Genomic DNA, 25,979 nt, shown 5'->3' with positions numbered 1-25,979 from the left:
ATCATTATTTCACAAAGAGCTCTTATCCAAAAAGGTCACAGGAAAAGAAAGAAATGGTGAAATTCTTTCATTGAAACTGAGCTCATACTCTGAAGTGAGACACCTGAGTATTTCATTGCCAAATTTATATCTTTATAGCTCTGAGGAACATGCAAAAAATTTTTTCATCTAATTTTTGGAAAGATAGCTGCATATAGAGGCAGATAGTCTCACATATGACCACTAGAAAGAGTGGCCACGATACCTCGAATCTCATTACTTTCCATTACGTTTTAAAAGGTTCCTCCAGGTCATTATAGGAAAATGAGAATGAAGTTAAAAACACAAATTGACTTACAGAAGATTATAAAGAAAAGAAAGGTCAGTGATATACTTAACAGCTAATAAACTCTAGGAAAGACTGAATCTGAGTATCCAAAAACAAGATAAACTACTGTTTTAAAACTGAAAGTTTTAATACATCTTCACACTCTAACAAATAAGGAGTATCTGTTCCAGAATATGAATAAATTGCTCCTAAAAAAAAAAGTGAAAATAAAGGAAAATAAACAGAAAATCTGGTGAACAGGTCTGGCTGGAGATAGTTCAAAGCATAGTGCCATGTACTATATATGAGTCTGTGGGAATACTGTGAGTCTGTATTTTTCTTCAGTGAGTTCAGACTGCCAGTTTGATCACTCAGTATTAAGTTCTTGCTTCCCCAGATCAAACTTGCTTTCAAAAACTGATATAAAAATCAGTTTTTATATCTTTAATAACACTAATTGCTGGCAATAAAACAAGTATAACAGTAATCCAAAACTTAGGCAAAAAATAGAGACTATCACTTGAATATTCAGAGAAATTTTTAACCAAAATTCTGCTAAATGCACATTACAAGTACAGGAGAGGCTATGAATAAGAGTAGCTACATGTGTGCTTCTATTCATGAACCCATGCTCACACAAATAAGAGATTATCATCCAGAATTTATGAGAAGAGGACATAACAGTTTCAAAGGTTGTGTAACAAATACACATGTCATGAGATGATACATCATGAGCGGTATTCAAAGGATGTGGACATTAATTTGAATTTTTTGCAACAGAAAAATCAGGTTATTTTTTCCTCATGTCTTAGATCTGTGTTGTTCAATAGTTAGCCACAGGTGATACTGGTATTTATTTTTGAATATGTTCATTAAAATGAAATAAATTAAGAATTCAGTTCTGTAATTGCACTGGCCACATTTCAATCGTTCAATAGCTCCATGTGACTAGTGGTTACCATACTAGTATAGATATTAAACATTTCGATGTGGCAAAAAGTTTTCTCGGACAAGAGCTGTTATAGAACGTATGCAATCTGTAACAGGAATGTGTGTGGTATAAATAACAAATACTTAACTAAAAAGGATCCAAATAGAAATTCATTTTTCCGTCATAATAAAAAGTGCAGGGTGTGGGTTGCTGACATTAGTTTCATTGCTAATTAATGACAAAAAGAAAGCTATTTCTCTTCTACCACCCTTACAGGTTTTATAGGCTGTGAGCTTTGCCTTTACACTTTTCACCTCAGGATGCAACATGTCTGCCGCATTCAAAATGGGAACTAGTGTAGAAAACAAAGTAGAGGCTGGGCCTACCTGTTCCTTACTCAAGCGAACACTTTCCTAAAAGTCCCCCACAAAATTCCACTTATACCTCCCTGACCAAAACTGTACCATATACCTGCCCTTAGTTGGATAGGATATATTTCCGAGAAGTCTGAGAGAGTAAACCTAGCGAAATATGTCATTTAAAGAAAAATAGAATGTTTCAAAAAACAGTAAGATGTAGAAACTAAAATTATATTGCTGTCCAATCAGCTACCTTTTCTGGTAACATTAGAACGCTCTGAAGAAATACTGAATGCTTCAAATCTGTCATGTGAGTTCTATGATCAGTAAAACACAAATATTTACCTATTTCATGAGTTTATAAAATTGAGGACCATTCTCAGGAAACACAATTTTTCAAGACAAAACACATCATAATGAAGCATAATAAACCATAAATGATACAAATTTGAAATAAAGAATATAAGTTACTAAAAATATAATTATCACTTGCCCAAAAAAGGCTGAAATTTAAAATCTACATTTATGTTCTAATAAATACAAATATGATTCTAGTTTGAAATTAAAAGCAAACAAAGCAGAAATGGAAAATGCCGTGGATATATATGTCCAGGGAAGTAGTAGATATAAAATGGAAGAGACAAATTGTTAGTTAGTGGGTGTTTCAGGTTAACTCAAAACTCTCACAATGAAACCCTAACCCCCAATACTCAGTGTGTGATTTAGTATTTAGTATTTAGTGTTAGGGCCTTCAAAGAGGTTATCAAGTTAAAATAAGGTCATTAGGGGGGCAGCCAGGTGGCTCAGCGGTTTAGCGCCGCCTTCAGCCCAGGGCCTGATCCTGGAGACCCGGGATCAAGTCCTGGAGACCCAGGATCAAGTCCCATGTCGGGCTCCCTGCATGGAGCCTGCTTCTCTCTCTGCCTGTGTCTCTGCACCTATCTCTCTCTCTCTCTCTCTCTCTCTGTCTCTCATGAATAAATAAATAAAACCTTTAAAAAAAAAAAAAAAAAAGATCAATAGGGTTGGGACTGGTATCCTTATAAGAAGAGGAAATTTAGGGCAGCCCGGGTGGCTCAGCGGTTTAGCACTGCCTTCAACCCAGATGTGATCCTGGAGACCCCACATCAGGCTCCCTGCATGGAGCCTGCTTTTCCCTCTGCCTGTGTCTCTGCTTCTCTCTGTGTGTCTCTCATGAATAAATAAATAAAATCTTAAAAAAAAAAAAAGAGGAAATTTAGACACAGAGACACCAAGGATGCACTGGGCGAGTGGAAAGACCACATGAGAACACAGAGAAGGTGGCCATCTGCAAGCCAAGGGAAGAATCCTCAAGAAAAAATATCCATGCTCCCACCTCAACCATGGAAATTTTAGACTCCAGAACTGAGAAAATAAATTTCTGTTGTTTAAATCATCCAGTTTGTGATATTTTGTTATGGCAGTCTTAGCAAACTAATATAAAGAGAATGAGTGACAGAAAGTGAATTTCTGATCTATTCCAAATAATATGTTTGGGAGGATGGTGATATTGATTTTTTGGATTAATTATTCCTTGCAAATATTTGAAGCAGTACTGACCAAATTTGGTACTAGCCACATGTGGGTATTCAAATTTAGATTAATCAAGATTAAATAAAATAAAAAATTTAGTTCCTTACCTATGCTGGCCACTTTTCAAGTACTTAACAACCACAATAGATGTCACAATAAAATGTTCATTTTCCTTATTTTTCCCAATAACTAAACACATAATCAGACATATATGAACATCTTGGTTGCTATGGATTATACCAACAGAGATAATCATGTTGCTAAAATCATACACCAGCAAATGACCCTCACATAAATGGATTAGCATTGAATCATCTTTCAAACAAAGAAAGTACTTTATAAAATAATGTTAATTGATGTACTAGATATGAAAACAGAAACCAAGACAAAAAGTTTTATCAATAGATTTTCTTCTTTTGGGAAACTAATAATTTATTGGAAAATATTTATCAACCAGACTGTTGGTTAAGATGCTAAATTAAAAAAAAAATTAGTTAAAATTGGTTACTCTCTTGCATGCATTAAATAAAATATATAAATGTATACATGTAATATCGTGAAAATAAATTTAATGAAACTTGATATGTAAAATAGCACCATCATTTTATACATTTAAGCTACAAAATTAAAGCAAAAATATACATCATTAATAAAACGCCTGTTAAAAAATCATTTTACTATGGTGAGTTGTTTGGCATACTGGAAACTTCCACAATTCCACTTTGAAAATCTAATGTAATGTTGTTCTGTGCCAAATAAAAAATTCAGACCAGTCTTGAGAGATAACTGTTTTTGTCAGCTTTGAATTCTCTGGCAATGAATGCATGGCTTTAAGTTTTAGATCTGGGACTCATTAAAAAATAATAAATCATTAGAAATTATTTTCTTTTTTTTAAGATTTTATTTATTTAATCATGAGAGACACACAGAGAGAGGCAGAGACACAGGCAGAGGGAGACTCAGGCTCCATGCAGGGAGCCCGACGTAGGACTCGATCCCCAGACTCCAGGATCACACCTGGGCTGAAGGCAGCACTGAACCACTGAGCCACCCGGGCTGCCCTAGAAATTATTTTCTAAACGGGTACCATATTTACCAGATAGTTTGCTATTATTTGTTTCCTGTGTACGTTCAAAAAAACTTCAACCCTAAAAGTCTATGTAGTATCTCTGAAACTGTTCACTAGAACAATCAAACAGATATTGAAAAAAAAAAAAAGGGAAGGGAATCTGTATTGAAATATATTCAGTAGACCAGTGTGTGAAAGGGAGTGGGGGGACAGAAAAATCTTGAACCATCAGGCTAGAGAGTTAAGTAAGAGTTAATACAGTCTCTAGGACAGATTCAACTAATATTTGTTATATCAGGACCAAACAACTAAGTCTGGGCAAGGGACTATGAGTGGAATTATCTGTTGTAGCTTCTGGGCCAATGCAGTTAAGAACCAGTGTACCTCAGTCTCTTTTTCTTACATGGTGATTTGGGAGACCACAAGTGCTACATGGTGTAGCCACAGGATGGAGAGAAGTAGTCTACCTGTATTGACCCTCTCAATGAGAGAGAAATAAGCCTTCATTCCTTTAAGCTTTTGTTACTTTTCAGAACATATATATCACTGCAGGATTTATATATAACCTGGCTTATCCTGACCATGAATTTTATTTTTTTTATTCTGCAAATATATTTGTAATTAGTCTGTTTTCCATATGCAGTTGGCTAATCAAAAGAATACGACTATTGTATAAGTGAAACTTAAAGCAGCTGTCCCTAAGCAGTTTTACACAGATAAAGGTCTATACAGTTAGGAGCTAACATCAAGTTTAAACCTGGATCATGGGGATCCCTGGGTGGCTCAGCGGTTTGGTGCCTGCCTTTGGCCCAGGGCATGATCCTGGAGACCCGGGATCGAGTCCTGCGTTGGGCTCCTGGCATGGAGCCTGCTTCTCCCTCTGCCTGTGTCCCTCCTCTCTCTCATGAATAAATAAAATAAAAAATAAATAAAATAAACCTAGATCATGTGATACTTTTTTGTTTTGTTTGTTTTATAAAAGTCTAATGTGACAAATTTTAAATATACAGAAAAGAGAGTAACAATGAGCCCCTATGAGCCTATGTTACACACTACTCCCTTTAATTAACATCTTTCTAACATCTTTTTTTGTAAGATAGAAGTGTTTTTTGTTTTGTTTTGTTTGTTTTGTTTTGTTTTGTTTTGTTTTAATGCCAGTGTAGTTAACATACAGCATTACCTTAGTTTCAGGTATACATTATAGTGATTCAACAGTAGCACATATTACTCAGTGCTCATCAGATAAGTGTACTCTTAAGTCCCTTCACCTAGCACCCATTCTGGTCATGTGGTATCTTTTACTAATTGAAAAGCCCAAAGATTCTTGAGGGGCTTTGAGATTTTATTAAGTCCTAAGTAAAGAAGACCAGAGCCTTAACATGAGGAGGCGACGGGAAAGAAAAGTATATGGACGTTTTCAGATCAGATTCAGTGTGTTCTACCTACTGGTACTATATAACTTCAGAAATGTTTACATGAAAAGCAGAGGTACGTACGTGAAGTACATAATGACACACGCACATACATGCCCATGTATACATACACACATATAAAAACATATACAGGAACATATACATAAAAACATATATAGGGCAGCCCGGGTGGCTCAGTGGTTTAGCACCACCTTCGGCCCAGGGCCTGATCCTGGAGACCCAGGATCGAGTCCCACGTCGGGCTCCCTCCATGGAGCCTGCTTCTCCCTCTGCCTGTATCTCTGCCTCTCTCTCTCTCTAATAAATAAATCAAATATTTTATATATATATATATATATATATATATATATATATATATAAACATATGTATATGAGAAAACAACCTGAGTAGCACTCAGAGTCTCATTTTTTATACCAGCAATTTCACAAAAGAAAAGCTTTTTATCTTTAGACTCACCTCTCAAATCTGTTTACAGACATAGAGTGAGGTGGGTTTGCTCCCGAAAACCAGCATCGCCAGTATGGGGATATTCTGGAGTTAAGAGACTCTTTGATGCGTTTGCAGAAAGAGAAATGAGAAGGTAACTGAAAAACGAAAGTGGGTATAAATCATTTAATATTTCCAAGTGGCTTTTACAACCTAGAGTTGGACTTGGGAACATTTATATATCTGTTCATTTTCTTTTCCGGAAGTTCCTATTAACCATATGTTGAATGCAAAGAGTTGTTCTAGACTTAATGATCTAATGTTGAATAAGGCAGTAATTCCTGTCCCCAGAAAACAGTGTAAGAGGGAAATGAGACTATGATATGTAATTTGTGTATCTAAAAATTACTGTCTATTAAAACTAATTTGAATAATTTCACAAAAGGTGACTTAGTATTTTAAAAACACAAGCTCTATTTTCAAGTTCAATTTTTAATGACATCTTTAATTCATAAATTACATTGGCATTTGATTCTTCATGTATCATTTTACTATGTGTAGGCTCAGGTGTTCTTACATTTTATGGACAAGACCATTACATCTTTGAGAAAATTCTGAAGAATAATAATGGCTTATTTTAAGAGGCTGAGGATTCTGTATTACAAAATCACAAGCAAACTATCAACATTAAATAAACTTCAAAATGGGCCTCCTCGTGGCTAGTACAAAACTGGTCTAAAATATGAAGTTTGCTTCCTTTGGAAAGAAAAAGAGCCCTGATCTACAAACCCATTAAAGTCCTTAAGTAGCCACTGAAGGTTGCTGAGTGGCATTTGTCTAGCTTTAGCTTAACAGCTATAGAAAAACTCAAGAGAGATAAGAAATTGCCATGCTAAAGCTGCAGGCCTAACAATGCTGCTGGTTAGTCTCATAATTGTGAGCCCGTTTTTTTTTTTTTCCCAGCTTCTCAAAAAAGACACTTTAAAATCTTATTATTATTACAATGTACTCCTAAATAGTCAACTTTTTAGTATGGAATTTATTACAGAATTTAAATAAAATCTAACTTTTAAAGGGTATATGTTACATTAACTATGATGGGGTTAAATATAGTACAAGATATCAAAATTTTATATTAATAAGCATGGCTAAAGCACTGCCAACTTACATATCACCTGTTCCCACCTCAACTTCCAACCTTTTCTCAAGAAGTTAACCATGTCAGTTGTAAGGGAAATTTATACTGTGCAGTTCAGGACCACTAGGGTTAAGGAAAAGCACCAAATAAAATTAAATGAATTCCCCTTTATGTACAATAATATGGTTCAAATAAACTCCCAGAGGTAAAAACAGTTCTTTTTTATTCTTACAACTATATCCAACTTTGAACGTAAAAGCTATCTGACCTTTTCTGTAAGAAGCTGATTCTGTTAACAAGTTCAGTATCTTTAAATAATATTTGCTGCTCTAAACTGCTCATTGCAGACTGTTTTAGCCAGTAATTTGAAGGGGGGGCAACCATTTTGTTGCACTGATCCCCACAAACTACACAAATTACAAATATGATATAACAAGAGAAGAAGACATCATTAATCAAGTTATACATATTTCCTTCCATCACTGGGGAGAAAGGCCAGTTAGTCTGTCCCAGATACACCACCCTAAATGGTTTTTTATTCATGTTGGTTTACACAGAATAAAAAATCTAAAGGTTATACTGATGCTACGATTTGTTTCTTATTGCTCCTTCTCCTCCCAACAGTGAAATTATTTTAATCATCAAAAACGTAGTTCAAAAAAAGCATGTTAGTCACAATTTATCACTTAATATTTAAATCATTGAAAGAAAAGTATTACTTTTTGTTGTATTCCATGCTTATCTAAATAACAAGTTAATACATTTTAACAACTTATTTTTACAACTCCCTAGGCAAATTCTCTAGTTTTTAATCATAAACTCATAGCAAGCACACTTGCTTTCCAGATAGACACATGGACCCACATAAAAAAACCCTTTGTTTGATAAATTGTACTTACCAACTTTACCTCAGCACTTTAAATGCTCATGCTGAGGCCAATTACTTGAACATTACCTATCATACTATTTTCTACAGGAAAATAAAATGAATTGCTTGGTTTTGCTATCTTTGTAATGTGTTCATAGAAACATCTTATTAAGATGTTTTTAGATTCTAGGTTTTCTAAATCAAACATGAGTATATTTTGTTCTGTTAGCATCATTTAGAAGGACTTTGGTAACCTAGGCATTTAATTTTAAACATGATAATTTGAATTCTAATATACATAAATAAAATATCTCACAAATACTATGCATAATGGATGATATCAGTGTTTTATCTTTCAAAAATTAAATGGAGAAAGCTGATATTCCACAAGATAATGTGTCTCTCAGCTTTTGCTTCTTCCATTTCACTTTTGTTCACAACACAGATCCTTACTAATATTATTTCATTCAGAACAATTAATTTTAAAATAAAAAATGATTCGTTTTCTTTAAATATTTTGTCATTGCCTCTTTATAATAAATTATAAAGTTTCTTTTGATGGTGTCCTCCCACTCTTATGATAAATTGGTAAGATCAATTTAGTATGCTTATCTATCTGTGAAGAAGGAATGAAATGAGAATATGCCTTTAAAAATAGTTACCGTGTGTGTATGTGTGTGTGTGTGTGTGTGTGTGTGTGTGTTCACTTGTTAGAGATTAGTTGTGGAAAGCAGACCAAAGATAGTTAAGAAGAAATTTATAATAAATCTTCTAGAGCTTCATTTCATCAAACTTAATACTTGGAAATACTTCATCTTTCCCTTTTCCCATCTTCATTTCAGGGAAATATGCACTTGCCCACACTAAAGCCCAGGAACTGAAAATGGTTTCATAAACACGTCTGACATTTTCCTTTTACCAGACTCCTTTACAATTGCTTAACAATGAAGAGTGCAGAAATGTAGCTTTCTATCAAAGGTACTGTGTGCTGCCCTGCACTGTGTGAGAGACTTGAAATTGTTCAGACCTACGGTCACTTGGATACTACATTACACTGCAAGAATATAGTAGTAGGTAAGCACAGTGGGGGGGGACAAAGTATCCTTTCTGAGCTGTGAGGGTTTAGATAATGGACAAACAATGATGGTTTTCATGGTGATGGATTCATTTGATTTTCACTGGCTTCACCCAGAATCTCCATTAGATTACTCTTGAACATAGTGTACTCAATTCCTTTCTTATTTGTCAAAGTACATTTTCTAGGCCAATCTTGCTTTTGAGAGTATTTCTAAATGGCTTTCTATAGATATCTTCAAGTTTCTAAAAAAAAAAATTTGCTTGACAATATTAATATTCAAACATATCAACTATTATTTCTATGTCCATTTCTGAGTAGAGTCATATCTTTCTATAACATGAACATATTTCTTTAAAAAAAAAAAACTATGTTAATCTTTCCAATAGGATGATTCATAAAATCCTTAAATGACTTGTTTATCCATGTTATCTTACTATTATTTTAAAATATTATATATGCTTTTGTGGTTTTTCATAAGATCATTTTTTCCCTACATATTCTACATTTGTAGCCAGCAGAGTATCTGTTACCAAATAATACAGTCAATCTTCAGCTTGGTTCTGTCTGACAATATTCTGGTTTATCTCCTAAAATAGGGAAAAGTAAAGTACACTTGTAGAGCAGACAGTTTGTCTGAAAAATGTTCTGTTCAAGTAATAGAGGATTATAAATTTTAAAAAGGGAGTAAATTCTTATCATCTTATGTGGCATCTTAGCTAATTGTAACCTAGGTTTTTAATTTGAATCTCTTGGACATTAAGACTATGTATTTTTTAATTATTGGAATTCTTTGTATATAGATACATATACACACACATATGTAGTCATTTTGTCTGAACTATGAACAATTTAAGTAATATGAAAGACTATAGCGTAGCATAGTCTTAATTGGACCAAAGATCACAGAAGTTAAATGCTGCCTGCCATTATCGACAATTTATTAAGAGTGAATTAAATAAGTAAAAAAAAAAATTCATGCTTTAATAATGTCTTAAGCAATCATTCACCAAAATTAAACACTGGATTCTGAATCTAACTTCAGTTATGAACCCTTGGGGTCAAAAGATGTTTATAACACATGATTAAAAAAAAAAAAACTGTACTGAGTATAGATTAAGATAGTATACTGCCCTAACTTGTGGCATGAGCAATTGGTATAAATTATTCTATTTCAGTTACATTTCTGTACAAACCATTTAAAATTGCTTATGGGGGGTGCCTGGCTAGCTCAGTTGGTGGAACTCATGACTCTGGATCTTGGGGTTGTGAGTTTGAGCCCCATGTTGGGTGTAGGGGTGTTTGAGTTACATAAAAATTTAAAATTGCTCATGAGAATTCTTCCTCCGGAGATCCAGAGGATGGGAGGGACCGGGAATAAAGCACTGCAAATCATATTTTGCCAAACAATTTCACCATAACTATTGTTCTAAAAACAACAAAGCCTTCAACCACAAGACCATTTTTAAAAGTCTTGACTGACAATACCACTCCCTATTTATTAACGTCACCAGTTCTAAATTTGCTATGTGCCATCAAATCAGAAATAATTATTTAAAAACTTGGAGGTATATCTTTAAATATATTATACATTTTAATTACATTTTAAAATATATATTTTTCCTTTATAGAAAATCAGATGATGTGTATTAAGAGAACAATTTTCTATTCTGCCTAAAGGTTTAGAAATGTATATGTCACAAAGTGGAAGGTTTGGAGGAGAGTCAACCAATAAAATCTATACCGAATTGCTGAACATGAATTTCCAGGGTTTTATTTTTGGCTAATGCATCCCTTTTTTCCTGGTTTCCAACCTCACAGAAAAGAAGAGCAGAGGGCTGGCAAACACTGGCTTAATTATCCCCATCAGTCTCAGAGACAAGGCGCTTAAGAGTTTTAGCTGCTGTAAACACTCCCCTGATAGCAGATAAGGAATCTGCTGAAAGGCGGTTTTGTCTGGGGAAAACCTTAGGGGCACAGCAGTTAATCATTAGTGCAATATTGTATATGCATTACTACATCAAAGGAAACAGAACCCAATATTCTATTGTGAAGATTTTCTGTGTTTTCTTAAAGGTAAGAAAACTCATGCTAACCAGAGAAAAGATTTTTAAAAATTACATTTGCTGCAGAAACAAAGAATATTCTACTCTTCTTTTTTTTTTTTTTTTTCTTTTCCTCCAAGAGAGAATGTCATTATTGGTTTGGTTTTGTTCTGTTTTAATATGCGCCCACGGGGATATACAAAGTTTCCACTGAAGTCAAAGATGTAACTTTTGTCTCAAAAAGAATTTGCACCTTTGTATGTAAACGCACTGCTCAGAACCCAGAATATCACATAACCTTATTTTATCAAGACACTAGAAGTAAGCCAATGTTCTTCTTCCGTATCAGCACTCTGTTAGTCTAGGATCTATTTGTGGAAAACTGACCCTTCACTATCCCTGACAAAGAACCTTTCTATCACTTCAAAATGAAGGCATCCACAATGACCTCCTATTTGTAAAACTTAATAGACTTTTCATAGTCCCACAATCAGAGAATCTTGGAGGCTTCCAGAGTGTTCATAATACCTTTCCAGAGCTAACTTCCAATCTTTCTCAGCCATTCTGCTACTGTGCACAAGTAAAACAAAACTTTACGGTGTCATACACTCCTCGCCCTTTCCCATACCCTGGCCTCAATACAGGACTTCTGATTGCATATCTATCCTCCAGCCCCCATTTCTACAGGTCTACCTTTCCTGGAACCTCCAAGTTTCATATCTAAATCTCTTCACAAACCATCTGTTATTGCTTCCCTGTGGCAATCGGAAATAATCTCTGTTTTTCCCCCTTCAAATTCTTTAAGCAACTTTATGTCTTAGTAATAATATCTGTTCTAATATTTAGTACATTATGGGTCAGAAGTCAGTGTTGTTACATGACTGAACTTAGTAGACACTGTCTATTTTTGTTAATGACCGTGGTATAAATATTTTGTGGGATTTTAAGAAGAGTAAGACAATTATTTTCCATCACAGAAAGTGGTCATCTTCAATATTTCTAAGTTTCTTAGAGAAGAAAAATAAACTAACATTAAATAGGGTATTTTAATATGCAGCACATACTTTTTGAATTGGCCATAATTTGAGTTGTAATCGAAAAATTTCCCGGGAGAAACAATTTCTAAACAAATAGCAGTTATGAAGAGGTTAAGTCTGTTTAAACTGTTAAGTTTTACAAATGTGTCCTCTCAAATGTATCCCAGTGCCATCCTTAAACCCTATAAAGATTTTTTAAACTATGGAAAAGTTTCAATATAAACCAGCTTTTGTATAACAAAATTTTAATATGGTGCATATGATTAAATGAATAAAGTCTTAACTATCTTGATTTTAGTTCTTCAAGAAGATTCTGTATCATGTGGGTCAAATATATCACTTGTCTAGACATCACTGGTCAAATAGACGAGCCTTCAAGGAGGTTCTACATTAGTTGGGTCAAATGCACTACTTGTCTAGACATCACTAGTCAAACAGACTGAATAAATATTTCAGACTGAATGAGCATTGATTTCTCTCAGAAGGCTGACCTCAAGACAGAGTGGCTCTTTCTGAAGTTGGTATATTCAAGAGGAGATATTTTGAATATGTGCTGTAAAGCAAATATCATAACTGAAATTTTGACCTTCAAGAGCACACTGCACTTCAGAATATTATTATAAATCAACTCTTTCACTTGCATTCGTATAATCAATAAAAAAATTTGGGCCAGACTTTCTATACTAGAAAACAAAATCCATAGTGCAGAGAATGCATGCTTAGAAGAAAGCTTTTCTATAGCTATTTTAGAATAATAGTTAGAGCCAGGGGTTTGTAGCTTGCCAGTCACTAATTTGAAATATATTTCTGGCAACTATAGCTATATTGCCTTAGGCAAATTATTTAACCACCATGATTCTCAATCACTTGTCCACAAAAAAAAAGGATAATAATATCTATTTGGCAATGCCTGGCCCATGGTTATCATAACATCATTTGATTAATATGGAAAAGCAGAAATATGAAAGTTTTTCTATACTTTGAAAAGAGGAGTAGAACAGGATAACTAGCTTTTCTAACCCAAGATATTGAAGCCATGGGTAAAAGAGATAAACATAAATTATACTAAATCACAACAAAATGGATCTGGATTCATTCTTTTTCTTTTTTTTTTTTTCATTCTTTTTCTATATATACTAATAAAAGATTATGAAAATTAAAATTTAAATCAATAATATAAGGGAAATACACTTATTCAGGCATATACATTTGCACCATCAAATTCATTATATACTGTAATACTCTGATACTTTTGGGTGTATCAACATTTTACATATAAGTGTATCTTTTACATGATCAATATATAATATCTTAATAAGCATTTTAATAGATAGAATATGTACAATAAATTGTAGCCATAGAAGGCATACAATTGTATAGGCATAACATTTAAAAATAGTTTCATGTAGAAAAATTTTTCCAGATTATAAAAATATTTGAGATAAATAATTGAACATTTCAAAGAGTTGTAAAAAAAATCTCATTTTTAGCTACACATATTTTTCTACTCTGTTATTATAAAGTTTTTTTGTTTTTTTGTTTGTTTTTTTATTTTTTTTATTTTTTTTATGATAATCACTTAGAGAGAGAGAGAGGCAGAGACACAGGCAGAAGGAGAAGCAGGCTCCATGCACCGGGAACCCGATGTGGGATTCGATCCTGGGTCTCCAGGATCGCGCCCTGGGCCAAAGGCATGCGCCAAACCACTGCGCCACCCAGGGATCCCAAAGTTTTTAATTCAATAGCTATGTTTCTATTTTTCTTTATTGGTAGAATCTAGCAAAATCATGACTTCCAAATATTTAACTAATTCCAACAAGATACTAAAATAAAGGCTTAATTTGAAGTCAAAATAAGTTAAACAAAGGAACAAGCCAATTCAGCTGCTAATTTTAAAGAAAAGATAATAGCACTTATAATATATGCTCTTATAGATCATCAACAATGTGTTTTATTTTTTTAGGCATATACTCATATATCATTTCTATTTAGGTACAAATCCATTTTGATATGCTAGAAATTTGTTTCCGCTCTTTAAAAATTAATACAATCTGACTAGTAAAGAGAAAACATAAAACTGTCATTTAAGCTATATGATTTTTTCTCCTGATACTTATCCCTAATACACTCATAGACTTTGATGAGTTGCAATACCAAATAATGCTATATCTCATTCTTAAACTTTAAAATGGCTTATGAATAGCCATATTTCCCAAATAGAAAACTTCATTAATATCATGACATAGTCACTGCCAATACAGTCTTCAGTGTATAAGAAATAATTCAATAGAAATGTTATATAAAATTTTGCAATTTTGATCTCAGAGCAACAAGAATTTAACTCAGAAAACATACAACTGTGTATCTATATATTCCTCTCATAGACAAAGTTATACTTTTTAAAAGACCTGTAATTTAACAGGTCTAATTATAAAAATTGAAATTTAATTATGATATACAATTCCCAAATGTCATTTGTAGTCCGTTTATCTGATTTTTTCCCATCTGAGCCATCATAATTAAAAAGATATTTTACATGCCTACAAACACATATAAACACTTGAATTCAAAACATGAAAAACTTTATTTGCTGATTGCATATTATATGTGTTGGCTAAAAAATGACCAAGAGCAGATATTACATTTAACATTTTAAAATATATTCCATTATAATTAGAATACAAGGTATATACACCAGAGTCATACTTATGTGATGATAACCTATATTTTTAAAATTTAAATATTGTTAGATAATATAATTTAAAAAGGTGTATAATTTTCATAATTGTACAATTAAATGGCATATGCAAACTTTTCTGCATAATATACAATACAAAGAGAATTTATTTTCATTATATCTTTTTAAGACATTATTATGGAAAAAATCATTTTGGTATAACTAAAGTTAGGTACTAAAATAAACAGATATTTGACTGATAATTGTTTTACCTCATTATTATTGACAAAAGAAATACATTGTATATTCTTCATTGAAAAGTAAAATATATGGATGACAAATAAAAAATCTAATACAATCATTATTTTGCTGAATTATAAATATTTTGAATGTTATAGTCTCATTTATCATGAAACTTTAAATCTAACAATAAACTTAGATAAGAATAAACCAAAGCCAGCTATCTATTTAAAAGACAAATTAAAATAATTTACACTTGAGAGCAAATATATTTAAGACAACTGCATTTGTTGTTTTCTTAAAAAAAAAAAAAACTTGCATATTTATTTGGAAAGCAGTTGCATAAACATTTGTCAAATGAATCAATTTATATAAGAATTTACACTGGAATACAATTTTGTTGCATTTTTCAATGCAAGAGAACAAATAAAAGTGTACATTTTATCTACTTGAGTAAACCGATACATGTAATAATATCACCTGTTTAGCTGTGCAAAGTAACTGATCTTTCATGTTTAAATGGACACATTAGTACCAAGTAAGCATAGGCATAATCTATCAATAGTTAAAAATATATATATTTAATTTCTCAGCTTTAGGATATGTACTTTATCTTCTTTTTCAACCTACTGTGAAATTATACCACAGCTAAACCAGCCTCTATGAAAGCTTATATTCAGATTTTTAAATCTTTCTAGAACTACCAACTTCTTCTTCTTCTTCTATAGATTTGAACTTGACTCACAGATATCACATAGGTAATGGGAAGGAGATCCAGGGTATAAGTAAGTATACTTATCGATGCTAATATGTTGAATATTTTAAGAGAAATCATGAAACCCATGTAGTTGGCACTCTGGAATGGCACCATTCCACAAGTCCTAAAAAAATATACTTGGCAGTTTATTGAAGAATCTAGACCTAGTAAAAATTCACTTCAAATGTGGAATACTGCATATCTCAATATTGAGCTACAACTTCTTACTTTGGTTTTGTTGAGTAGTTCTAATTCCTTCTGCAATTAGCCATTCTTTTGAATCAACCTAGCATACAGCTAGTTGATTGTTTAGGGAGATGAGAGGAAAGAGATGGGATAATACTCGGGAAGTGATTCAGAGCATGTATTGCCAAAATTTTTTACACTGTGCATGCTATGCTTTTCCAAGTTGTCCTGTGCCCAATTAGAATCTGTTTTTTTTTTTTCTTTCAAAAAAATGAATTTCTGTCTAAAGCCCCTTGACTCCTACTAGTGCTAATAAAGAATTCTCAGTCAGCAATTTGCAGAGTAGGGAAGCCAGGGATAATACAACTGGGCAGCCTTTACAAGCAAAACAAAACAGCAAAGAAAGGGAATAAAAAGGCTGACAAACAATGTAAGCTCTCCCATAAGGTTCATACTTATTTTTCCCCGTTTAAATGTACCATTAAAAAGCTGAATCAGCTGTGACCATAATGATACAAAGTTTTGATTATTATGGCAAATTATACCTTCTCTATTCAGGAGAGGGCAAAAAAGTTTTGTGGCTCATCAAAAGAAGCTGGGAGTGAGAGCCAAGGCCACTGACACTTGTGGTTGCAGATTAAGCTGTGAGCAGACTCTAAATAAATTCCATTCTCCCCCATCCCCAAAATACACTATTCTGGCTATTAAGACTGACTTGCATTCTATGCATGCCAGTACTCTATCCATTCAGGATCACTTATTTCAGTGGGAGACAGGGAGGGCAGTCTTCTGAATTAGGAAGCTGTAACAGATTAGTTTTGTGTGTGTGTGCGTGTACGTGTGTGTGTATAACAGACTGCTAACTATGAATGATTACAGTCTCTGCTTCAAGCTTAAATAAATCACACAATTTGTGAAAGTCAAAATCTTTTTAAGTGAAAAAAAAAAGGGTTGAAAAAATATGTTTGCTTGTAATTTCTGAACCCAGAATTAGCCTTTCTGTCATCTAGAATACGTAACTAATATCATTCTTTGAGAATCACAAAATAAGATTTTCAAAGACATATAATTAAATTAGCCAAACAAAAATTTTCAAAGATATATAAGCTTACGTAAGAATAAAACACCCAAATTATCCTGTGAACTCTTTGATTTTCTTGATTAAATGAAGTTTTCTTTTTGTGCTGATGAGGTTTTTTAAAAGCTGTTTTGGAAAATGTGTTCATTCTCATTTAGAGCAGAAATAAGAATACATAAATCATAAGCCTTAGAGGAAAACATGAAGCAAAAAAGTTATAACAATGCAAAGAAAGCTGTAACAATTCTCAGATGAAATTATAGAAAATGAAACAATATTAAGGACCATAAACCAAATATCATTAAAAGTATTGACAATCTATTGCAAATTCAGCACTATCACTCAAACTGAATTAACTACAAGTACAGAAAATAAAAACTTATAACTTCATTTCAAACTTAATTTTAATAAAAGTATTTTTCCATTACAAACAATTTAATGGGGTAAAAAACTAAAATAACAAGTGCATATAGGATACAAATAGTCTTTGATAAGTCAGTAAAATCTGTTTCATATTTAATGATATCCTTGCACCATTTTATACATGTTTAACACTCTTCCATCTATATATCAAAATAATGTTTTCAAGCTAACTAGCACACAAAGAGCAAAAAATATGTTTAAATTTTCTAAAATTTGTATAACCACAAGCATATGTTGATGAGAATAGCTTTTTTTTTCAAAGATTTTATTTATATATTCATTAGAGACACACAGAGAGAAGCAGAGACACAGGCAGAAGAAGAAACAGGCTCCCTGCATCAGGAGCTTGATGTGAGACTTGATCCCAGGACCCTGGTATCATGCCCTGAGCTGAAGGTACACTGACATACTCAACCATGGAGCCACCCAAGTGTCCCAAGAATAGCTTCCTATTGAGGAAAACTGTCTTTACTCAGTTGTTTCTTGAAGGCAAAAAGCCTGCCCAGTCACATCAGCCAAATTCACAATGGCAATTCAGTACATGACATACACAGCCCCTTCAGATCCAATAAAATCCTCTACATATGTGTCACATGTCATTCAGTGGCAATGAGGTCACGAAGGCAGGTATCACCATTTCAAAGCACAAGTGTTCTAAAGAGACATAAATTCGATTGACAAAATCTGCTTAGACACTATTTACATACTATTTACAAAATAAGAATGAACTTGAAACAGGTATTCTAATACTAATTCTAATATTGTCTCTGATGCTCACTATGGTGTATCTGATATAAACCACAATTACATTAAGAATCTTGACAGTTTTCATTTTGTAGCTTGGTAAGACTGCAAATATCACTTTCTCACAAAGCAATAATGAAGTAAAATGACAATTAGGTTATTATCTCAGCTTCATAAAATAGCTTACCTCTCACAGAGGATATAGAAGTTATTGGGGGGGGGGGGAGAAAGAACATTGACCTTGACTAGCTCTGTGGTACAAATTACACCTTTCAATATTAAGGATATAAAGATTCTTTACAGGAAAGCTTGGGATCATGGAGTATACAGATTTGGTCAGCAAGGTCTACAGCTATCATATACCACACTGTTGAGCTCTTGGAAAAGGTTGTTATAAAAAGAGTAAATGAGAACAGATTTCTGTTAATATTTCTAAATTATTTTTTCAATAATGATACACATCTTGCTCACAAGAGTATCACTAATAAATGTAAGGACACATAACTTAGAACATGTAGTATCCCTATTTGAATAATATAAAAATTGCTTTAAAATTTTTTTCTGCATTCAGTTTTATGGACTAAAATCATATGAATAAAAAAGAACAGATGTTTGTTTAAATAGATTTCAACTGTTCCACAAAATTTTATCAAAGTCATGAAGGCATTCAATAGTATGTTTTTATTAATGATGATTAATTACAGTTGTATAAATTAACCTGAAATTAATAAAATCTCTCTGTAGTGGACTGAATTGGGTTCCTTAAAAATTTATATGTTGAAGGCCTAACCCCTAACATGATTGTATTTGGATATAGGGCCTTTAAGAAAATAATTAAGATTAAATGAAGTCATAATGGTAGGACATCATCTAATAGGACTAGTTTCTTTATAAGAAGAGAAAGAAGGAAAATAAGGAAGAAGAAGAAGAAGAAGAAGAAGAAGAAGAAGAAGAAGAAGAAGAAGAAGAAAGAAGAAGAAGAAGAAGAAAGAAGAAGAGGAGGAGGAGGAGGAGGAGGAGGAGGAGGAGGAGGAGGAGGAGGAGACGACACTAGAGATGTCTCTCTCAATCTCGTGCACATAGGAAGACCCATATGTGGACACAGAGAGAAGACAGGCATTTAAAAGCCTAGCTGAGGGGCACCAGGGTGGCTTAAAGGGTTAAGTGTCTGCCTCAGGCTCAGGTCCTGACCCCAGGGTTCTGGGATAGAGCCCTGCATCAGCTCCCTATTCAGCAGGGAGCCTGTTTCTTCCTCTCCTCCCTCCTTGTGCTCTCTTACTCAAATAAATAAATAAATAAATAAATAAATAAATAAATAAATAAATAAATAACCAAAAAAAGTTAAACAAATAAAATAAAAGCCTACCAGGGGTGCCCAGGCAGCTCAATCAGTTAAGCATCTAACTTGATTGCAGCTCAGGTCATGATCTTAGGGTCCTGGGACCCATCCCTCTGGGGCTCCATGGTAAGTTAGGAGGAATCTGCTTGAGGATTCTCTCTTTCCCTGTCGTTCTGCCCTTTCCACTGCATTCTCTCTCCCTCTCTCTCTCTCTCAAATATATATATTTAATATATATTTTTTATTAAAAAATAAAAATAAAGTAAATAAAAGCCTAGCAGAGACAACTCTCAATAAAGCTGCGTGGCTGGTACCTTCACCTTAAAATTGCAATCTCCAGAACTATTAGAAAATAAATTTATGTGTCTAAGTCACTCTGCCTGTGGGATTCTGTTATGGCAGTGCAAGCATACTAATATAGTCTCCAGAAATACTAGTTTTTGTGTGTAAACACTTAGATGTACAAGGCAGAGGAGTCATTTAATCTCTCTGAACCTGTTTCTTTGTTTGTAAACTGAGAAGGCCAAATTAACTCAGGGATGGTAAATATAAGACACACATGACAGCACTCTTTTACTTTTTCCTCGCTCACAGTAGACAAACTATTCCTGGTAATCATTACCAGTCAATGGGAATTGTCTTTTGAGATGAGGCCACTCATCACACCCAGCTTGGAAGATGCATAAGGTCTGCTATAGGACTAGCACTATAGGACTCTACTTCTCAAAATGTGGCTCACAAACCAGCAGCAACAGCAGCAGTAGCACCTGAGAAGCTCATGAGAAATGCAGTCTCAGACCTGAGACCAACCTTCTGAACAAGATCTGCATTTTAACAATCTTTGCAATGGACATCGAAGTTTGCAAAGTACTGATCTAGGATTCAGAAGTTTCTAAAACGAAAGTTGCTAAAATACCCAGGCCACAAGCTAAACAAGGCCCGTTTTATATTTTGTTTGGCTTCTATGCTGTTTAAAATTCTCAAATTACTTGTAAAGCTTAAAAGTGGGGAGAGAGTTCATAAAAAGATATTAATTTCTTGATAAATTAGAAGCTCATGTAAAACTGGGCTAATATTTTTTGCATGGTACTAGCTGGAACCGAGTGGCATTGCCTCTTTCAGTACAAGACATTACATTTTTCCCGTGACAGGGTTGATTGTACTTCTCTTCATTTACTTACGTTATCTGTGTGGCCGTGTTATGCATTTGATTTTGTAATCCTTATACTTAAATTTCCTTTCCTTCCACATAGCATTGAAAGAAAACACAAAAAGGAAACATTTTAAAGTAAGAGATCTTAAAAGATACAAGTATATATCCAAGATTAAAATTTTTTTTGATAATTTTTAATTTTCTATTATTTATTCTTTACCAATATCAATTTTCTTTGATCTGAAACTTAACATTACTTTAATGATAAAATATGTTTTATAGTATGCATCTGATTAATCCATTGGAGACACTTTATTTAATCTAGATTTCTAGCAGTGTAGATTTTTTTTTCTTGAAAGGAATATACTAATTTTGTTCAAAGTAGGTAGTATTTTTTTTTTGTCTTAGAAAATCATTTTTAAAATCCTACCTCTTGAAATCTTTTAGGAGCCTGAGAAATGTAGAAAATAAAATGAAGAATTAAAGAAACATATAGATAAAACAGATAAATTAATAAAATGATTAGTTGACCAAAGATGAAATGTGGAAGAGTATAAGACATCAGCCTGGAGAATGACACACATTTAGTCATGGTAACTCTCATTGATAGCTACTTGGAAATATAAGGGAATTAATCATAAGATATATCACTTTAAAGATATTTTAATGGAAGTTTTAAAAAGTGCTATATAAAATATCCTGGGCCTTGAATTTTAAACTTTTAGGGGTAATGAATTTCATTGAAATTAATGGAAATTAAGAAAATGTATAACATATTGGTAATATTATTCTCATTTTTACTTCCCATTACTTTAGGAATCTTATCTTCCTACTCTCAAACCCCAAATCTTATTAATATTTTAATGTTCAGAATCACGAAAGCCATTTACATTTCTGTTAAAAAAACATAACCCTTGGGCCTTGATTGCCTTAAATACTGTATGTATTTGTTCACATAGTTTCAACCATAATGTCAATAGCAACAAATAATAGATTTTTATCAGGTCTATTTATTCAAGTTCTTATTCTTCAACTTATCAAATATCAAAAATTTGCACCAATAAGTTTCCTAAAACTGAATATACTTATTACCTAATTTTATTACCCCACATAACAAATTATTATTTTTTTCTTAGCTGGCTGTTAATGTAATAAGCATTGTAATCTTAAAAATCACTGCAGTGCCTGGGTAGCTCAGTTAGTTGAGTGCGACTTTTAATTCCAGTTTAGGTCATGAACTTCGGGTCTTGGGATTGAGCCCTGTGTCAGGCTCAGCGGGCGTCTGCTTGGGTTTCTGTCTCTCTAGATTCCCCTATCCCCTGCAATCTCTCGCTTTCCAAAAATAAATAAATAAATCATTTAAAAAAAATCACTGGAGATTAATTGAATATAAATTAGAAATAGGTTGTGACAGAGGCTGAGCAGTGAGGCCCAGCTCCCTGTAAGAACACTTTCGTACCCCTGTGGTTCATCACCACGCCCTCTGACCTGGCCAAGAAGAAGGCAGCCAAAAAGAAGGAAGCTGCCAAAGCACAACAGCGGCCCAGAAAGGGACACGAGGAAAATGGAGATACTGTCACAGAACCACAGGTGGCAAAGGAGAAAAATGAGGAGGCCAATGGCCGAGAGACCACAGAAGTGGATTTTCTGACCAAGGAGCTAGAGGACTTTGAGATGAAGAAAGCTGCTGCTTGAGCTGTCACTGGTGTCCTTGCCTCTCACCCCAACAGCACTGCAGCCCACATTATCAACCTCTCCCTCACCTTTCATGGTCAAGAGCTAATCAGTGACACCAAAAGGAATTAAACTCGGGCCATCATTATGGCCTCATTGGCTTACACGGAATTAGAGAGTCCATGCTGCTCTCTGCTACTGGGAAACGGGAAGTGCCCACCCCTGAGCACATTGACATCTACCATCTGACTCAGGAGATGCCCTCTAGTGACAAGACACCCTTGTAGTGTGTGATGGAAGTCGACACAGAGCAGGCCATGCCGGAGAGGGAGGCTGAGCAGCTGGCTCACGAGGATGCTGAGTGTGAGAAGCTCATGGAGCTCTACAAGTGACTGGCGGAGCTGGATGTTGACAAGGTGGAAATGAGGGCTTCCCAGAACCTGCATGGACTGGGTTTCATTCCTGCCATGCAGCGCAAGAAGCTGAAAGACTTCAGTGGGGGCTGGAAAATGAGGGTTGCCCTCGCCAGAGCCCTCTTCACTCAGCCCTTCATGCTGCTCCTGGACAAGCCCACCAACCACCTGGATCTCGAGGCTTCTGTGTGGTTGGAAGAAGAATTAAAGACTTATAAGCACATCCTGGTCCTCGTCTCCCATTCCCAGGACCTTCTGAATGGTGTCTATACCAACATCATTCATATGCACAACAAGAAACTGAAGTATTACATGGGTAATTATGACCAATATGTGAAGACACTGCTGGAGCTGGAGGAGAACCGGAAGAAGAGGTTTCACTGGGAGCAAGATCAGATTGCACACATGAAGAACTACATTGCTAGATTTGGTCATGGCAGTGCCAAGCTGGCCCGGCAAGCCCAGAGCAAGGAGAAAACACTACAGAAAATGATGGCATCTGGACTGACAGAGAGGGTCGTGAGGGACAAGACACTGTAATTTTATTTCCCACCATGTGGCAAGATTCCTCCACCTGTCATTATGGTGCAAAATGTGAACTTCAAGTATACAAAAGATGGGCCTTGCATCTACAACAATCTAGAATTTGGTATCAATCTTGATACATAAGTGGCTCTGGTGGGGCCCAATGGAGCAGGGAAGTCAACTCTTCTGAAGCAGCTAACTGGAGAGCTACTACCCACTGACAGGACCATCCAAAAACACTCTCATGTCAAGATAGGGCATTGCCATCAGCATTTACAAGAGCAGCTGGACTTAGACTCTCATCTTTGGAGTACATGATGAAGTACTACCCAGAGATCAAGGAGAAGGAAGAAATGAGAAAGATCATTGGAAGATATGGTCTCACTGGGAAACAGCAGGTGAGCCCAATTCGGAACCTGTGTATGGGCAGAAGGGCCGAGTGTGTCTGTCCTGGCTGAGTCCGCACATGCTCTTTCCGGACGAGCCCACTAACCACCTGGATATCGAGACCATCGACGCCCTGGCCGATGCCATCAATGAGTTTGAGAGGGGTATGATGCTGGTCAGCCATGATTTCAGACTCATTCAGCAGGTTGCCCAGGAAATCTGGGTCTGTGAGAAGCAATAACCAAGTGGCCCGGAGACATCCTGGCCTACAAGGAGCACCTCAAGTCCAAGCTGGTGGGCGAAGAGCCCCAGCTCACCAGGAGGACCCACAATGTGTGAGCCTCTGCCTGGGCTGGGCCGGGCCTTTGGGGCCACACTCCTGCATTGCTGCAGTACTGCTCCCCAGCCCCTCCCCAGCCCCTCCCCTGCCCCCACCTGCCTTAGCCACACTCTGTGATCTTATCTACAGCTGGATAGTACCTGTCCGGCTCCTGTCCTTCCAGTTACTTTTGTCCATGTCTGGACTTGGCTGGCTGTTCTGTCAGCACCTTGCTGGTTACTGACCTGACAGGGATGCAGCCAGAGGCACCTGAGGGTCAGCCTAACGGCCCACATCCTGGGCTGGCCTGTGAAAGAGCTTAGGGTCTTTCTCTGGGCTTTGGTGATGTTAGAAGAATACCCCCCAGCCCACTGCCCCCATTCCTTTCTGCTTCTGGTTTGGAGCTCTTGGTTTTTAAATACTTATTTAACAGTGTAACTTTTAGACCTGCGTGACATCCACAAAGTGTCCAATAAAGAAAGAAGAAGCCATAAACAAACTAGAAATAGCAGAACATGTTACCAACTCCCAGCACTTTTTCAAGGAATGCCTGCTTCCTATGTGCACATACTGCACATTTTCAACGTCCAGCCTCAATTGGCAAAGTTGCTCATGGTTGTCCCCCATCTTGCTGGACTTACCGGCACCTGCCTCTTAAAATCCTCCCATGTGCTATTTCCAGATTCATCTTTACATATCACTATTACCATAACACTTTCCTATTTAAGCATCACTATCTGTTCCCTTACTACTTTAAAACAAGTTTAATGTGAGTTTTCTCCTTAGATTTTTCTTTTTACATTTTTTAAAAAAATTTTAATAAAGTTAGCCAACATACAGCGTAGTAACGATTTCAGGAGTAAAATTTAGTGATTCATCACTTATATAAAACACCCACTGATCACACCAACATATGCCTTCCTTAATACCCATCACCCATTTAACATGTCCCTTCTCCCGTCCAGTATCCTCAAGTTTGTTCTCTATAGTTAAGAGTCTCTTATGGTTTGCTTCCCTCTCTGTTTTTACCTAATTTAATTTTTTCCTTCTCTTCTCCTGTGTTCATCTGTTTGTTTTTAAAATTCTACATAGCAGTAAAATGATTTGTGTCTCTGATTTATTTCTTTTAGCATAATATATTAGAGTTCCATTCACATTGTTGCAAATGGCAAAATTTCATTCTTTTGATGGCTGAGTAATATTCCATTGTATATAATATATACCACATCTTTTTTATCTCCATTCATCAATCAATGGAAATTTGGGCTCTTTCTATAATTTGGATATCATTGATAGTGCTGCTATAAACATTGGGATGCGTGTGCCCCTTTGAACCAGCACTTTTGTATCCTTTGGATACAAATACCTAGTAGTGTATTGCTGGGTTGTAGGGTAGTCTATTTTTAACTTTTTGAGGAACCTCTATACTATTTTCCAAAGTAGTTGTACCAGTTTGCATTCCCACCAACAGTGGCAGAAGTGTTCCCCTTTCCCTGCATCCTTGCCAACATCTATTTTTTTCCTGAATTGTTAATTTTAGCCATTCTGACAGGCATGAGGTGATATCTCATCATGATTGGATTTGTATTTTCCTGATGATAAGTGACATTCAGCATTTTTCATTTATTTGTTAGCCATGTGTAGGTCTTCTTTGTAGAATTCATGACTTCTGCCCATTTCTTAACTGGATTATTTATTTTTGAGGTGTTGAGTTTGATGAGTTCTTTATAGACTCTGGATACAAGCCCTTTATCTGATACACAATTTGCTAATATATTTTCCCATTCCATAGGTTGTCTCTCAGTTTTGTTGATCATTTCC

The 25,979-nt window shown here is 34.9% G+C and overlaps 1 protein-coding gene and 1 pseudogene across 7 annotated transcripts in view; one reads left to right on the top strand and one right to left on the bottom strand.

Moving 5' to 3' along the window:
- The window catches only part of ERBB4 (erb-b2 receptor tyrosine kinase 4), a 1,106,221-nt gene that overhangs the window by 916,172 nt on the left and 164,070 nt on the right, over window positions 1-25,979 (bottom strand). The window lies entirely within an intron of this gene.
- LOC140625354 (ATP-binding cassette sub-family F member 2 pseudogene) lies at window positions 5,600-24,242 on the top strand (annotated as a pseudogene).

Source organism: Canis lupus, chromosome 36, assembly GCF_048164855.1.
Source record: "Canis lupus baileyi chromosome 36, mCanLup2.hap1, whole genome shotgun sequence".
In the NCBI taxonomy this organism is placed as follows: domain Eukaryota; kingdom Metazoa; phylum Chordata; class Mammalia; order Carnivora; family Canidae; genus Canis; species Canis lupus.
The sequence above is the reverse complement of the archived record's forward strand: the minus strand, read 5'-3'. Positions and strand labels throughout refer to the sequence as shown.